The sequence below is a fragment of the Puma concolor genome, chromosome D4 (assembly GCF_028749965.1).
Source record: "Puma concolor isolate L17-30 chromosome D4, mPumCon1.1.hap2, whole genome shotgun sequence".
Taxonomy (NCBI): domain Eukaryota; kingdom Metazoa; phylum Chordata; class Mammalia; order Carnivora; family Felidae; genus Puma; species Puma concolor.
This window is the reverse complement of record NC_141679.1, coordinates 22,153,819-22,171,458: the sequence shown is the minus strand read 5'-3', so window position 1 is coordinate 22,171,458 and position 17,640 is coordinate 22,153,819.

The following is a 17,640-nucleotide window of genomic DNA, read 5'->3' as shown; positions in this document are numbered from 1 at the left end:
ATTAAGAGGTCAAGGTCATCTAAAGTTCTGTCCTGTCTGTCCTTATAAGTATTGTGGTTTTTCATCTGAGTTTGATGGCAGTCCACTGGAGGGTTTTAAGCAAAGCAATGACATAATCTGGCATGCATAAAATGGACTCCTCTGGCTTCTGTGTTGTGAATAAACTACTGAAGGGGAAAGTCAGAAGCAAGGAGGTGAGTTAGGATAATAATATGGGTGAAATATGATTTTATATAAATAAAGGTGGTAGCAATAGAGACAATGTGAAAAAGTGATGGTTGGGAGAGCAAGTAGAATCAGGTCATGGGGAAAAATCAGATGTTAAATTTTGGATTTGTAAAATTTGAGATGCCTATTAGATGTTCAAGTGAAACATGATGTAGGTACTTGCATGTGTGATTCTAGATTTGAAGGGGAAATCTGGGCTGCAGGTATAAATTTGGGTATGTATCAGCATTTAGATGGTATTTGAAGATATAAAAGTAATGAGCTCATGCAGAAAGTAACTGTAGAGAAACAAGGATTAAATCCTGGGACAGCACATTGCTAGAGATTGGAGATATTAGAAAGTACTAGCAAAGGCAACAGAGAAGGAAAGAGTTGACAGTGAAGTAGAACAATTAAGTGTGGGAAGCTGAGTGATACATTTGACTGGCCTTTATCCCCAGTTACTGGGAAGTAACCTGTATATACTTAGAATTTCCTGAGTGATAGGAGTGTCTTTGTTATTCATGAAATGCTACTGGACAGTTTACACTAATGGGATGACTCAGGATGGGGACTATTCTAGCCTTGCCAGAAACACCAACCCTGTGGTTAAAAGGCTGAGTCATGTGATCTCAGTCTGATCTTTGATGAGGGCAGGAAAGTTGGATATTGAGTTCAACAGAGTGGCCAGTGACTCAATCAAGTATGCCTATGTAACAAAACCCCAATAAAAGTTCTGGATACTAAAGCTAGACTAAACTTTCCTGGTTGGCAATACTCTGTCGGTGGTTGCACATGAATGTGCCTGGAGGATAATGAGTCCTGAGGACAAAGAAGCTTAATGTTTAGGATCCTCCCAGACTTCACCCTGTGCACACCTCCCTAGACTGGTTTGTTTGTATCCTTTTGTTATTAAGATGGTTAGTAAAATGGTATAGCACTTTTCCTGAGTTCTGTGAGTCACTCCAGTGAATTATTAAATCTCAGGAGGTCCTCCACAAATTTGTGTCCTCCACAGATTTGTAGACAGCAGATCAGGAATGAGGGTGGCCTGGGAAACCCTGGATTAGTGACAGTCTTGTGGAGGACTGTGCCCTTAACGTGTGAAGTTTGGCTCAACTCTAGTGTCAGAAGTCATTGCAGAGGCCAATGGAAAAATGTATTTCAGAGACAGGTAATGATTATGTGAATCAGGTTATATGCATACTGAGAATTGATGTCTCTTCTCAACAATGTGGAATTATGGATGGCTTTGAAAAGAGAATGTTCCATAGAGTTTAAGGGAGTGAAATCTTGATTGCAAAGCATTCTATCTGGAATAGGAGAAGAGAAATTGTAGTTAGCAAGTACTGACTACCCTTTTGAGGAGCTTTGCTGTCAGTGAAAAAAGACATTTGTGGCTTTAGCTGGAGGTAGAAGATATGGGGTTAAGAATATATTTTTTTTCTTTGTTAAGATTAAAGGCTTTATAGAATGTTGACATTGATGGAAATAATCCATTGGAAGGAAAACCCAGATGAGGTAGGAAACAGGAAGGATAATGTCTGAACATCATCCGTGAGCATCTGGAAGGCACTGGGTTAGATGCATAGTTTAGGGGTTGGCCTGGGAAAAGAACACAGGCAATGCTTCCATAATAGCAGAAGAGAAGGGAGAGCATGGGCATAGATGCCTTCAAATGGATAGATAGGTGAACTTGCAGAGAAGTTGTCTTTTGATTGCTTCTGTTTTTAGTGGAATACAAAACAAGGTCACGGTGTGAAAGTGAGGGCAGTGTAGAAGTTATTGGAGGCTTAAGGTGAGAAAAGTAGGTATGAACCCCAGGCAGCACTAAAGAATGTGAAGATAGTGGTCATGAATTTCGTGTGAAACCAGTCAGCACGGCAGCAGTGAGTAGCAATGAGGGCATGGAGAGTCCTTGCTCCAGAGTTAGAAGTGATGGTGTGGTAAAAACTGACATCATTTGACGGGGCTCCCACGGAAGAAATGCGTTCAAGATGCCCTTAGACTAAGAAGGTGACGTGAATATTAAAAAAAAAAGGTGAGGCTATGAGGTATTGTCTGATAATAGATTAGGGGAACAGAATAGAAAATCCATAAATAAATCTGTGTGTGTATTTAATAATGGTAGGCTTTCACACCAATTCAGAAAAAAATTGGGTTATTTAGTATATTGTTGTAACTGGAGGAAAAAGGTTAGATCTCTGTCTTACATTTTATATCTTGAAAAATGTATACAGGTCAAATATTTAAATGTGAAAAGGTAAATCATAAGTTTGTTATAAAAAACAAAAATTAAAAGTAATTTTGAAATGGATAGAGCCTTTCTAAATATGACACAAAAATATAGAAATTATTGTGAATTGTATAGATCATTTTTACTATTTAAAATTTAAAAATCCATTACAAAACATGTATGGGCAAAGGCCAAAGACAAATGTTAAAATGAACAATACTGTTGTTACTTATACTAGAAAAGATGGCTAACTAATTTTATTGTTAGTCAATAGTTACCATTTATAGTCAATAAGACCAATAACCCAATATTAAAATGGGCAAAAAAATATGAACAGACCATTTATTTAAAAAAATAAAGGAAATTTAAGATAGCTCTTGGGCATATTAAAAGTTAGTTAATATCAGCCATATTAAAAATGCACATTAAAACTATGAAACTCCAAATTTCACTGTGGCAAAGATAAAAATTTTGATAAAACACCATAGGGGCAGAGATAACACATTGCAGTATATGAGTGTAAGATGGAAAACAAATGAAATAGTCATTAATAGGGTACTTCCTTAAATAAAATATGGCGTATCATTTTAATAGAACACTGAGGAGCCAATCAAAAGAATGACATAATTTATATGCTACTTTGAAACGTACCAACAGAAATTTTGTCATCACAATTTAGAGAGGAAGCAATGTTGCAAAGAGTAATAATGCAAAGTAATACTATGAAAAGGGCAGCTCAAGAGTCAGACATTGTATATGATAGTTACTTTGGATCAAAATCAAAAGCAAGCATACATACACACACAAATAAATATGTATGTATATTTATATTTGCATAAAATATATAAGAATATATAAAAATGCTAATCATTTGTTTCTGAAACAGGACTTGGGTTCCATGGCAGAATAGAATGGAGCAAACTTTTTCTCTGTACACCTTTTTGGAACTTTGAAATTTTAAACAGGTGAGTTTAAAAAATAAAGGTAAGCCAGCATCAAATGAAAATAAAACTTTTGAAAATTTAAAAACATAGTGTTAAATTTTAGATAATAAAATAATAACATTGTGAGGGTGAATTCACAAGGGAGTTGAAGAAGAACTTACTAAAGAGAATGGTGTGGTTTGTTTAATTCTATCTTGGTTAAAACATTAAAGTTAAGCATGGTTGCTAAAAATTTTCAGGCAATTAATAAAAGAAAGTAAATAGGATGTATACCTTCCAAACGTGAGATGAAAAACGTAGGAAACATTAACAAGTTGATCAAGAGATGAGGGAAAGAGCCAACCTACAGCTGTCATTCCAAGCAAGGCTATCCGAGTGCAGTCAAAAGACAGCCATCCCCATGATATGCGAGTAATTCCCACAAGATAAGCAAAATCATCCAATTAACCCACAGATTTGTGAACTAAAAAAAAAATAAAAAATGCTTATTGTTTTTCACCGCTGAGTTTTGAGGTGGTTGGTGATATAAAAATATGGGGGTAAAAGATTCTTGGTACAGATGACAAGACTTTTTGGATTGGCTTTTTTGGTTAGTATAGAGTAAGTGCAATGGTCCACCAAATGATCAAAATATGATTGGCTTCTTAAAAAGTACCAAGGGTCTAATAACCCCTGTAGTCTACACTTCTTGTTAGCATTAATTTATGTTCTTTCAACTCTTTTTGCTCAATTGTGAGGTAATTCTTCTCATTTGCCAGCCTTACCCTGCTTCTGACAGTTGCCTTCTCTTTTCTGGCTCTCTTGCCTCTGTTTAACCTGCCACAGCCTTTTGTTTCCCCCCCTGTGCTTCAGGAAAAGGAAGATAACTTGGCATACCTGCCAAAGACTTGTGACAGTAATATATGAGCAGGGTGCTCCCCTGATGTCTTAGAATAAAACGGTACCCTCAAGAAGACAAACTCTCTGTCATTTGGTTTCCAGGGATACAAACATATCTAAAAATGCAGAGCTAAATACATTTAAAGTAAGAAATTCTTTAAAAAATGAAAGTGCAGAGAATGATCTAGAGGAAAAAAACATGGGCTTTGGAGTCAGACACTCCTGGGATTGAATCCTGACAGCCATTTACCTCCAGCAAGTTACTTAGCTGCTTGGGCATCCCTTTTATCTTCTGCAAGATATGAGGATTATATGAGATAGAATAACTGAACTCCTAGCACAACCAGTATATTTCTTCTCCCGAGTCTCTCTGGCCTCACCCACAACTAAGACTTCTTTTACCTTACTCCTAAATATCCCCTAAATCCTTTAGCAATTCTGCCCTGTCTCAGCCCCTCCGAACCATCTCTCTTTCTGAGCAAAAGCCCCATGGTTATGAGGCTCCAACTACCAAAGACAAAGAGAAGAGAAAGCTATAAATAACATCTTAAAATTCTTATTTGGATACATTTTCAAATTGGAATCCTTTATCCTTTCAATAAGAAGTAACACTTTCATGGGGCACCTGGGTGGCTCAGTCAGTTAAATGTCTGACTCTTGATTTTGGCTCAAGTCATGATCTCACAGTTCATGAGTTCAAGCCCCACACCAGGGATTCTCTGTCTCCCTCCCTCCCTCCCTCCCTCCCTCTCTCTCTCTGTCCCTCTGTCTCTCAAAAATAAGTAAACATTAAAAAAAAAAAGGAATAATGCTTCCATGATTCATTAACAGAACATTATTTTAAATTTCATAGGACTTGCAGAACAAATTGGGAAGATTACTTTGTAAAGCAATTGTGAGGACACTGTTAGATACAATTATATGCCATAATTAATGGGATATGGCTAGTCAATGTGATTTATGCATCTCTGGAATGATGACCATTTCCTACAGGTTCTTCTCATGACACAGGTCTTTGACAAAGTAAAAACTGACACATTGGTTGTCTGATAATCATTTTCTCAGGTGTTGATTTCACTGGATTACTTACCTTCCATTTAAATATCTTTCCAATTTAAGTCCCTGATTTGTGCCACATCCACTTTCATAAACATTGAATTATAGATGATAAGTGTGCAATTTTTCTTTTGATCAATAGGGTAACTTTCTTGTTCTTACACTACTCTAAATAGGAGAACTACAAAAAGCAACAAAATCCTGACAAACAAGGTACCAAGCACTTATTCCACGGCTGAGAGATAAAAATAGAAACTACCATTTATCGAATGCCTCAAATGGGCTAAGTACTTTATGCACATTATTTTATTTAATCCTAATGAAAACCCTTTGGGGCAAATATTTTTAGCCCCATTTTACAGGATGAAGTATTAATGCTTAGAGAATAAGTAAAGCTCTCCAGTTAAAAATGGCCTTTTAAATATATGTTTGGATGCAATACTATTAAACCAACAATAAAATAGGTATAATAACAACGAATCATCCCCTCTTTTTGCTGCACCTACCCAAAAACAATGTCCCCTCTCCTCTGCGTTTATACAGTAGGAATTCCAGATGCTATCAATTTCTCCTTATATTTCCTCCTCTCAGCATTCACCTGCCACCCAGCCTTATTCATTTGACTTGCTACATCTGCTTTTCAAGTGAACTGCTTATGCTATTCTTGAAGGATTTTAGAGAAGGGCATTTTCATGTCAGTGCCTAGATGAAGAGTTGAATTTTAAAATGAAGATGAGGAGAAGTCAAAGGTGGGAGGGATCTTTTCAACCTTTCAAAACTGTATGATGATTATGGGTTAAAAATACAATTTTGGTATAAATTCAGTGAATAGGGGTTTGGGTTGCCATCAGAAGGCATGTAAATGCAATATTATTCTCCGTTGCTTCTATTGTCTTTGGCCGTGACAGTCAGGAAAGCTTTTTACAGCACAATGTAACTAATCAAGGAATCATTTTAAGTGTATTTTTGGTACATAGATGGTACTAATAAGTAAAGAGCGGTTTATTTAAGCAATTCTTATATGATATATCAAGAAAAAAAGGCAAGGAATCAGACTAGATTTTTACGCAATTAATCTTAAATTCCTTGGAATTTGGATGCCATATTTTCATGTCTACCAGGAACAAAGGAAGAATAGAATACAAAATACTAATTTCATTTGTTGCATGATACTATTTCAACACGATATAAAACTAAACGAGCACACTGAGTTCTCAGAAATTCTACAACGATGTTAACATCTTGCTCTTATCCCATAGTGGTGATCCAAGTTAGAGTCTACCATCAGAATGTAAACTCCTTCTGATAAACTAGATATTCATGAGAAAATACAATCTCTAGGCATCCCCCAAGTCAAACAGGTCTTTGCTTGCCAGAATCATCTCACTGAAAGAAATCGTAGAAGGTGGGGCTCCTGGGTAGCTCAGTCGGTTAAGCACCGAACTTTTGATTTTGGTTCAGGTCATGATCTCATAGTCATGGGATCAAACCCCACGTCGCGGGGTCTGTGCTGGGTGCGGAGCCTGCTTAGGACTCTCTCCCTCTTTCTGCACCACCCTCCCCTGCAACTTGTGGGCACATGCACTCTCTCTTTCTCTCTATATAAAAAGAGACAAAAGAAAAAAAGAAAGAAAAATCTGAAAAGGAACTATTCTTTTCAGGAAACATTTTTCTTCTTTATCACTACACTATTGGATTTCCCTACCAGTTCATTCTTAAACATAGCCTGAATCTCAACTCTCTAATTCCCCAGAGGGTGGAACTAAAGGTATATTTTGTAGCACACAGCTTGATATTGCACTCTTGCTTGGCTTCTTTCTCTTCCTTGTCTCACTTTTTAATTCCCACACCCCCCCACCAACCTCTCACTGAGTTTTTCCAGGCAGTGCTTCCTGAAAAATCATTCATTCTCACATGGATCATCATCTCACGATCTGCTTTGGGGGAACTCAAACTGAGATAAGCATACAATAAAAATGTGAAAGCTTCTGATCATCAGAATAATTTAACCCGACTTTATTTGGCACCTATTCCGTTTCTACACTGTTGAGATGTACTATAATACGCTTAATGCTTTCTCCATTGAAGTTTTTCTGGGGCTGAAATTTGGATATCTCTCATTATCTTGTTTCAAGTTTAGGTTATAAAATGGCATTGTGATTTAGTGCCCCGAGGCACTTTTCAGACTAAATTAGTCCAAGCCCTTTATAAATGCCTAGGAGAAATTAAACAGCTTAGCCATAATTGTACAACTGGCTAGAGGTAAAAGTTAAAATGAGAAGCATCTTTAGTGCTTTTTCTAGCCAGTACACAGTGGTGTCTTCCTGCTACAATATGAGCATTTTTCCCCCCTTTATCTGCCTTCAGTGGAGGGAAAACAGCTGGTCACCACCTTTCCTATTTGGCTAAAGAGTGCAAGAATGGATTATTATAAAAATCACCTCCTTCCCTCTAGTGTAGTGGGTGATGACTCCACTGAAGGGAAGGAGCCATAGAGGGAAACCTTTCAATGTTACTGGCCTGTTTCCATGCAGTCTGTGGATAATAGAGCTCTTTGATGTCTGGTACTTTCATAGCCACCAAACTCAGCTTTCCAGTCAACAGAAAAGCTATTTTACACTACTTTTGATGTGATGAAATAACTTAACTAGACATGGTTAATCACATAGCTGGTGATTATGCCACGCAAGGAAAAGCCATTAAAATAAGCCAAGTGCCGCCTCTATAAAGAACAAAGGAAAACTCCCTAGCAGGCATGTACATAGCTGACTCAAGTGCTCTGGCATGACTCAGTGTTTTACCATCCAGATTCACTCTCACTATTTTCATAAGGTGAAACATAAACATCACTGCTTCCATGAGAATTCTGCATACCTGCCTAACTTGCTTATTTCTTATTCTGTGAGGCAGTCACAATTTGTCTTTACCCTGTTCCAGACATATCTGGCTTTGATCACACCGCGGGGCCGAACACAACAGATTCTGGGACTAAAGCAGAGAAAGCTCTTTTGTAAAAGTTTAATCCCACTTAGGTCATCTATTTATTGCTTTGTCCAAAACATCTAGGTTTTCAGATGATTTGACTAGGATCACAAATGCAAATCCTATAATAAATGAGAGTACCTACAGGTTAGCAGCATCAAAGGAAAAGAATGCTCTGGGGGAGAACAGCACTGACAAGTTGGTTTATTAGTTCAGCTGGCTTTTAAAGATCAGCCAAGGTCCTGTTTTCAACTAGATTGTTTATTTGTATCAGTGGATGCTCAACTATTTCAAGAAAATAAGCAAACTAGATCTACTAGAGTGGATTCTTTCTATGTAGAGGAAATTCTAATTTTTATAAATTTAAATAAATCGAATATGACATTTAACCCACACTGAAACATTTCTCAAAGCCTGGCAACCAAATGAGTCAGTGATCTTGAAATTAAGCTATTAATTGTAATATATAATTACATTAAAAAATTAAGTATAGGCTACATAAAACAATGAACTGTCTTTAAGTAACCTAAGAAGTATTGGGTGGACTATCTATGTTGGTTGAACACAGAGGGCACTGTTGTATAAAAACCATCCAAGGGCCAATATGGTTGTTAAGAAGATAAAATTTTAAAAATTAGGACTTCCAGGTAATTTGAAAGAAAGTTACTCAGGGTTGTAAAAGGAATCTATACTTATACTTTGTGCTTAGACGATTAATCTTTTTAGGAAGAAGTGTGACAAATCATGAAAAACTCATTCAATATGAGAAAATTTTCATTTTTCAATAATGGATGGGTTTGTTAACTGTATGCAAAAATAAAATGCCAACAGGTCATTAAAAGCTTAATTACAGATGTTTTCAGTGTCTCTAATCACTGTACGGAATGACAAAGAAACGAATTAAGCATTCTGTACCCTAATTGCTTCATCAATAAAATGATGAGGCTCATTCATTCAGTCAAAAATATTCATAGTGCTCCCACTATGTGCCACAGGATTTAAAGCGGTGAGTCAGACAGAATCTTTGCCTTCTTGGAACTTACACTCTGGCAAAGGGAAGATGGACAGTAACATGATAGTGGTAATGACTCTGCAACAAATAATAAAAGATGATGTGGGGGCGCCTAGGGGGCTGAGACAGTTGAGTTGAGTGTTTGACTCTTAATTTTGGCTCAGGTCATGATCCCAGGTTTGGGGGCTCTAGCACCGAGTTGGTCTCCATGTTGAGTGTGGAATCTGCTTAAGATTCTCTCTCTCTCTCTTTCTCTCTCTCTGCCCCTCTTCCCTGCTTGCATGCATGCTTTCTTAAAAAAATAAAAAAAATAAGTAAAACAATAAAATAAAATGATAAGGTGACAGTTACTTGGGGGAGGAAAGCACTGCTTTATTCAGGGATCATGTCACCGAATGGGGGAGGAAAACCTAGCAAAGAGGTCTGGGGCAGTCAGAGGAGAGAATCCCAAAGAGCCAGACCAACCTAAACCAACCCAAACCAAATGCAGGATTGAATCAGGCATGCTAGAACCAGAAGAAAGACAGCATGATAAGCATGATGAGTAAAGGCAAGTGTGAAAAGTGGTGTAGGTCAGAGAAAAAAGAAACTAGACATACGGTATTTAGACCAGGGTACAGAATTAATATTTGAGTCTAAATGTATGGGTAAAGCATTCAAAATTTTGAAGGGGAGAGTGAGATGGTATTTACACATTCATAGATAACCCTTGTGTTTGAGTGCCGACTAGATCTCAGGATAGCAAGAATTGAGGCAGGAAAACCAGTTAGGAAGATATGAGCTACCAGGAGCAGATTAGATGGTTTGGATTAGGGCGGCTAGACTAGATCAGAAATACTCAATTTCTTGGCAATGGATCATTTTGCCAGTCTGTGGAGACTTCTCAAACGAATGTTTTGTGTTTTTTAAAAATTTTTTTAATGTTTATTTATTTTTGAGAGAGAGACACAGACCATGAGCAGGGGAGGGGCAGAGACAGGCCGAGACCCAGAATTCAAAGCAGGCTCCATGTCCTGAGCTATCAGCACAGAGCCTGATATAAGGCTGGAACTTGAGCTGTGAGATCATGACCTGAGCCAAAGTTGGACGCTTAACTGACTGAGCCACACAGGCACCCCCAGGCTAATGTTTTTAAATGCATAAAATACAATGTAGAGAATTAAAAAAGGAAAACTAGTATATTAACATGTAATTATATAAATATTTTAAAGTATGTGATCAATACATTAAATAAAATTTAGCATAAATAAAAGTTTGAAATATCTGCACAAACTGTAATATGATATGAAAATATCTGATTAATATCAATAACAAGGTGCTACTAATATTCTATGGTTGGTGCTGCATTCATGATTAAAGAAAATGCTAAATTTAATTAGATGTTATGGAAATAAAATTGCAAGCTTTTCTATATAAATTTGCACATCCCTGAACTCTTGAGTGATACATGATCATGATTGCAGCTTCCTTAGTTTATACCACTTTTTTTCTTCTCCATTGAACCCCTTCTAGGAAGCTCGAATTCCAGATAACTATACCATTTCTATCTCTAAAGAGAATCTGTGTCAATATCAGGATAAACTCTATAGAGATTTTTCAGTTTGCCAAGATATTCTGACTTCACTGACAGTTGGCTTCCATCATAAGATTTAGATGTCAGATATGAATAAGCAATAAAACCAGGGCTCACGGACACATGCATCCACAACTGCTTTGAAAATATTTATTAAATAAATGGAACGTACATGACTTACTTCCTGTTTATGTACAGAAACACTTTCTCTTATCCTCTCGGAAACAATAGAAACAATGGGAAAACTTTAACTAGAAATTAAAAGTGCTGGGTTTTGCTCTTGGGTCTTCTCAATTATTTGATTGCCTTTGACAAGGTTCATGATTCACTGATTTCCTCACTTATACTATAAAGCTAAAGTATATATATTTTACACCCACCACCCTGCATGCTACTTTCCTGTGAAAAACTAAAAAAGTTAAATAAAATGAAATAAATATTTTCACACTATTGATATCACAGTATGATGCACTCCCCATGGTTATTTAGTTTGGTTTGATTATATTGTACATTGAAGAGTTCTAATTGTTTTGACAGGCTTAACACCTTTCAAAGAAATTATGTATGGAATGGGGAAATCTTAGATCTGATGTCATCTCTAAGGTACCAAACAGTTTTATCCTCCATTTATTTAATATTTAAGTACATTTTGTCCCATACCCATTCAGCCCTTCCCACTTCCAGCAACCATTGCTTTCAAGGTACTTTTCTAGTACAGAATGCAAGGGGAGATCTGGACCAAGGACTTTCATTATAGATAAAAAGAAACTGTGAAAATAAAATTATCTTTCTATTTTCAAAAAGTATATATATATATTTTAGGTATCTAGCCTTAAACACAAATATGGGCTATATATACTAAGCCTTTAAAATGTATACAAATTAACCTAATGAGAAGCAGTTCTTGTAAATCTGTTAACGATTTCAATTAGCAATTTTGTTATCACAAAATTTTAAGTCAGCTGTAATAAAAGACATGAGCTAGCTTAGTGTAAGATGACTTGGGCACTAAAAGGTAACCTTCTGTGACATAAAGAGCCATGACATTTACCATTGCAATCAAAGTGTTTAGGTGTGATATGGAGCTTTAACTTTCACCTATAGTTTTGGAAACCCACGGGACTGGATTAATGGAAAGAGCACTTCAATCTTTACTTCTTGGCCAAGATCAACAGGCATTCCCTCATCAAGGAAGTGAGCCCAGGATGAAAGCCAAGACTGTGAATAAGCAAGGGATCTTACTGACCTGATACTATGTGAGTGAAAGGTGAGGTATTACCAACGGTAAATATAGTTGTTTTTCTTACATGTAGAATTTGAGAGAATTAACGGGAAGAAAGCTTAGCTATATTAATGTCATCTATGATAACATATACACAAAGATAGGAGCGAAATGACATAATTGAACCACGGTCTTTGAGGACAGTTACATATTAACCCAATTGCTCATTCTACAAGCTAACATGTTGGCCAGTTACTTAAAATGTCTATGGCTCAGATTTCTAATCTATAAGCACAGTCATAGCAGTAACTACACAGCCCCCCAAAGGAGCACTGGGATAATCCATGAGAAAAAGCGTCTTGCAATTGAGTATGCAATTTGAGTTCTGCTCTTGTCAAAATAAGCATTTCTTTTTGCTGACTTGGACTAGTACAAATTAAATACTTTTCAGGCATTGTAACATAATAAGATCTTCTGGATAGGAGTCCTTATTTTCTTGATTTGAATTTTCCATATTTTTATTTCCTCTTTTCCCCACCATTGTCTTCCCCTTCTTGTTGTTTCTTTTCCTTATTTTTTATACTCGTCCATCTTATACCAATCATGCCTCAGTCCTCCTTCCCCTCCTTTATTGTTATCTTTTCTTCCTCCTGCTGCCTTTCCTCTTGCCTTCTCATCACTGCCTCCTTCTTCTCTTTGGCTCAGTTTCAACACTCATTTGCACTGTGACCCTAACGGCCAGAGCGTGCTAAGTTGCATGCTTGTCTTTCCAACCAATCCCAGAACTCTTTGATCTCACAGAGACCTGACCAACCATGGCATTTCTTTGAACTCAGTGCCTTTGGCTTTTCTCAATAGCTCCTCCTAACTTCTGCCTGTAATTTTGCTCTAGCTAGAATTCCACTTGTTGAAAGGTGCCAGTTGTACAGGTGCCAAATATTTGAGGTTTTGTTATGTGATCAGAAATTTGGATATTTTAAATCAGGGAATTTTAGCAGTGCTCTAGGGCTTAAATGAGCCTTAAATACAGATTTAAGACTTAAGACAATACAACTTTTCTGTGAATAAAATTAAAAGGAAACAATGGCAAATACAAAATGGCTGTTTATATTATATTGTTTCTTATCAGAGCAATATAAACAATTTTCTTAGCTGTGCAAAAATTCCACTAAAATCTCCTCCCTCAAATTGTAAAGTAAAGCAGCTTAATAATTTAATAAAATCCATCTTTACAAGTCTTGTGTGTTTATTTAAACTGGATTATAATTAAGATGGAGAAGTAATGGTATAAAGGAGATTAGAAGATTATAACATGCAAAAATATAGAAAAACTACATAATAGCAAGTCCTAAAAAAGGAATAGTGAAGTAATTAGTTGCCTTGACTCGAAAAAGTTAATAACAGATTTGCATGTTACATCAGTCAAGATTTTTTTTTTTTAATTTGCAAAGTAGAAACAATGTAACTCAGTTGTTTCTCTCCCTCCTTGATTATACTTAAAGAATTGATTGTTTATCTGGAGAAGGATAAAAAAACCTGATTGAATTCTCTGGAAAACTGCAACACAAAATCATGTGAGACTGCACTGTTACCATATTGATTGTAAATGTGAAAAACAGTGGGTTGGTCCTTTACGTAATGTGGCTGGAGGCTCTGTGGTTCAGCTTTATTTATAAATAAAAGTGGGAAAGGAAGCAAATTATAATTTTAGAGTGTGTGAATATTTTTCTAAAACGTTCACAAAGGAAGAAAGGTTAGGAAGGGAGGAAGGAAGGAAGCCAACCAGCCAGGCAAGGAAATAAAACACTTTCCTCTTTCTTTTACCGAGAGTTGAACCTAAAGATACTCTAAAAGCTTTGGTCTACAGAATGTAATTGTTAAAACTGTACCAATTTGGGGCACATGGGTGCCTCAGTCGGTTAAGTGTCTGACTCTCAATATCAGCTCAGGTCATGATCTCACTGCTCATGAGTTCGAGCCCTGCATCAGGCTTGGCACTATCAGCCTGAGGGATTCTTTCTCTTTCTCTCTCCCAATCTCTCTGCCCCTCCCCTGCTCACACTCATGCTTTCTCTCTCTCTCTCTCTCTCTCTCTCTCTCTCTCTCTCTCTCAGTAAATAAAGAACATTAAAACAAGTGCACCAATTTGACATGTCTGAGACCTGGACTCTGCTGCTCCTAGAGGAAGACTGAGTATGTATGGTGTTTGTGAGTCAGGTCACAAATTGCTCTACCTTTGACACTGACTAGAACTTGAAATTCAATCTGTTAAGTTTATCCTTTTACTTGAAGCTGTTGTTCCTTTGTAAAACATACCTTTCCCTAGGATGGGAATCACTTATGCTGTTTTAATCACATATCATGTGACAGAAGAAACTAAAAGTTTATTTTAACAAGAAAGAAAAGGATGGCTCCAGAAGAGATGGGGATACTGAAGAATAATTATTAGAAAAGTGAAAAAAAAATTTGTAACATACATAATTTTTAATGGGAAACACCTATTTAATCCATATCGTATCAAGATCTATATTCCTATTTTTATTTTTTTTACTGAATAAATATCCAATGAGTTTTTCCTATGTGCAAGTCATTGTTCTAGGCTCTGCTGATATCACACACACACACACACACACACACACAGTTATGATGTTCATTCATCTTACCTTCTTTCAGTATGCAGTTATTGAATTTCTAATGTGTGCCCAGTAATGGTCCGGGTTAGGGACACTGACATGAATACTAGAGTAAATTTCCCATTTTTCTTTGTGTTTATGTTCTTTGGGGAATGATAGGAGGAGACAAAAAATGTCAAAGTGTTGTCATATTAAATGAAGAGTATTTGAGATCAGGGAATAACTGAGGGAGAGTGGGCATTTCAGATGTGAACTGAATGAAGAAGGGGCCAACCATACAAAAATTTTGAGACAGAACATTCCAGCTATAGGTAAACAACTCAGAGACAGGAGGAAGTCTAGTAAATTAAAATAGGAGCTACCTGTGTTATAGGCTTCATGAGAGAGAGCTAGAGGCAGAATGTTATGAGTTAAGAGTGCTGAGGTAGACAGCAGCCAGATTATGAAGAGAATTATGGCTTGTATGACATCTGTATTTTGAGTGTGCTGAAAACCACTGTAGAGGTTTTCAGCAGAAAAAGGGACAAGAGAAAATGTATGCTTTAAAATTTTTATTCTGTCTGAAAATAAACTATGTACAGACTCTGTGTTGGGGCCACTGCTTACCAAAGGCCTTTTAAAAAGCCATTGCCATTTTCATTTCTACTTAAGATGTAGGAAATCACAACGGAACATCACTCCCATCTTCACAACAAGAAAATGGTGGATAATCTACAAAATCTTGACTTCCTTGAATTCATTAGAGCTCTGAGGCGGCAAGACAGCAAAGTGAACTGAATCCCAAGCAGTGACAAGCACCTCTGAGGAGACCCTGGACTATTTCACCTTTGGCAGAGTATGGGAGGAAGAGATGACTGCCATAGAAGTGAGTAATATATAATCAGCCAAAACAAAACAAAATCTACAAGACTGTGGGATAGCACATCAGTTTAGAATAACACAAAGCCCCTCTCACAATGGTGAGAAGAGGTACTTGTCACTCACTCACCAAATCCTCTTCATGGGCTTCCACCAGGTAATCATAAGAAAAATGGGTACAAGGCAGGAGAACAGAGTAAGTTCCCTGCAATGGCACAACTATGTAAGAGGTGACCGGCTGCCGCTGAGGGACAAGCACACAACAATTATTCCCCAGATCCTGTCTCCATGAGAAGCAAAATCCTAAGCCACTGAGAAAAAGGCAGCAAATCTTTCTGCTCCCATGCCTGCTGGAGAGTGATACAAGCAAAGCCACTGGAGGAAGGGTAGGAAACCCTCCTTTGTGCCTAAACAACCAGGCAAAGATTCACTGCCTCTGGGGGAAAGGTAGAAACAAAAGCTGTCTGCCCCTTGGGGAAAGGGCAGGAAATCTCCCCAAGGCTCAGAAGGTTGACTGATACCAATCAGGGGTATACTACTTCTGAGGGAGGAGCAGAAAACTCTTTCCTTCTCAAGACCTTTCAAAGATAGATGACACAGTTTGGCTGTCATGGGAAGAACAGGCAAGAACGATGAAGAGACTCAAAGCTCAGACACAAAGACCTTGCTTAAGACTAAACCTGAACGAGGAGAATAGAGATTCACGGCCCCAATCACAAGCTTAGCAAGGCTACCAAGCAGTAACGATGCACCACAGTGTGGATTTTAAAGCAGTGTGAGCAGTAATTGTGAATGTAGAGAAAGACCCTCAATGTGATAAAGATATCTAGGATCTACAGAAAACCGTAGGCAAAGCAGGAAAAAAATAAAACCCTTTGGCACGCCAGCCTTCACACTAAGCACAAAATGACAAACACTTACCATTGAAGAAATTTGAAACTTGTGGTACGTTGGAGGTGACAAAAGCAATCACAAAATCTACAGTTTGCTCAACTACTGGATGGATTGGCTCCATCTTCCACATCAACAGCCTGGCATTATTCTAGGCATAAATACTATTGATTTCAATTTCAACTGATTTCCATGAAACATGTTTAGCATCCAATTGAAATTAGGGGACATGCAAAAAAAGCAAGGGTGAAAAAAAGATCCATTCTCAAAAGAGAAAGCAACTAATAGAAGCAAACTCAGAAATGACTCAGATGTTAAAACAATCAGAGATTTTAAAACAACTATGAGTAATATATCAAAGACTCAAATAAAAAAAGGACATTATGCAGGAACAAATGGGGAATCTCAGCAGAGACGGAAACTATAAAAAATGTCAAATACAAATGTGTACAATTTGAAAAACACTCTTGGGTATCAAGAATTCCTTTGATAGCCTTATAAATAGACTGGACACAGCTGAGGAAAGAAAAAATCGACATGGGTCTGAAGAGAGGTAAAGGGAAATTATTGAAAATGAAGCAAAAGAGAAAAGAATGAAAAAAAAGTCCGCTAGAATTATGGGACAATCACAAATAGTTTAACATATAGGTAAGTGAAGTTCCAGAAGAAAAAAATTAGGAGGTTGAAGAGATATTTAAAGAGATATAGGCTAAGAATTTTCCAAAACTAATGAATACAACAAACTACAGATCCAAAAAGATAAGAGAACACCATGCAGGATAATTACGAACTATATATATTTTACATATATATTATATATATAATATATATATACACATACATATATATATTATATATATAATATATATACACATACATATATATTTTATATATATAATTATATATGTTATATTATTATGTATATATGTATTATATATATACTTTATATATAGTTTGTAATATATATATTATATAGCATATGTATGTGTGTGTATATATATATATTATAGAGGTAAACAAAACAAAAATGTAAACAAAGCGTAGGCATATCATAGTTAAACTTTGGAAAGCCAAATACAAAGTGAAAATCTTGAAGAACAAAAAAATAAACAGAAGAACAAAGGTAATAGCTATGGAAGACTTTTCA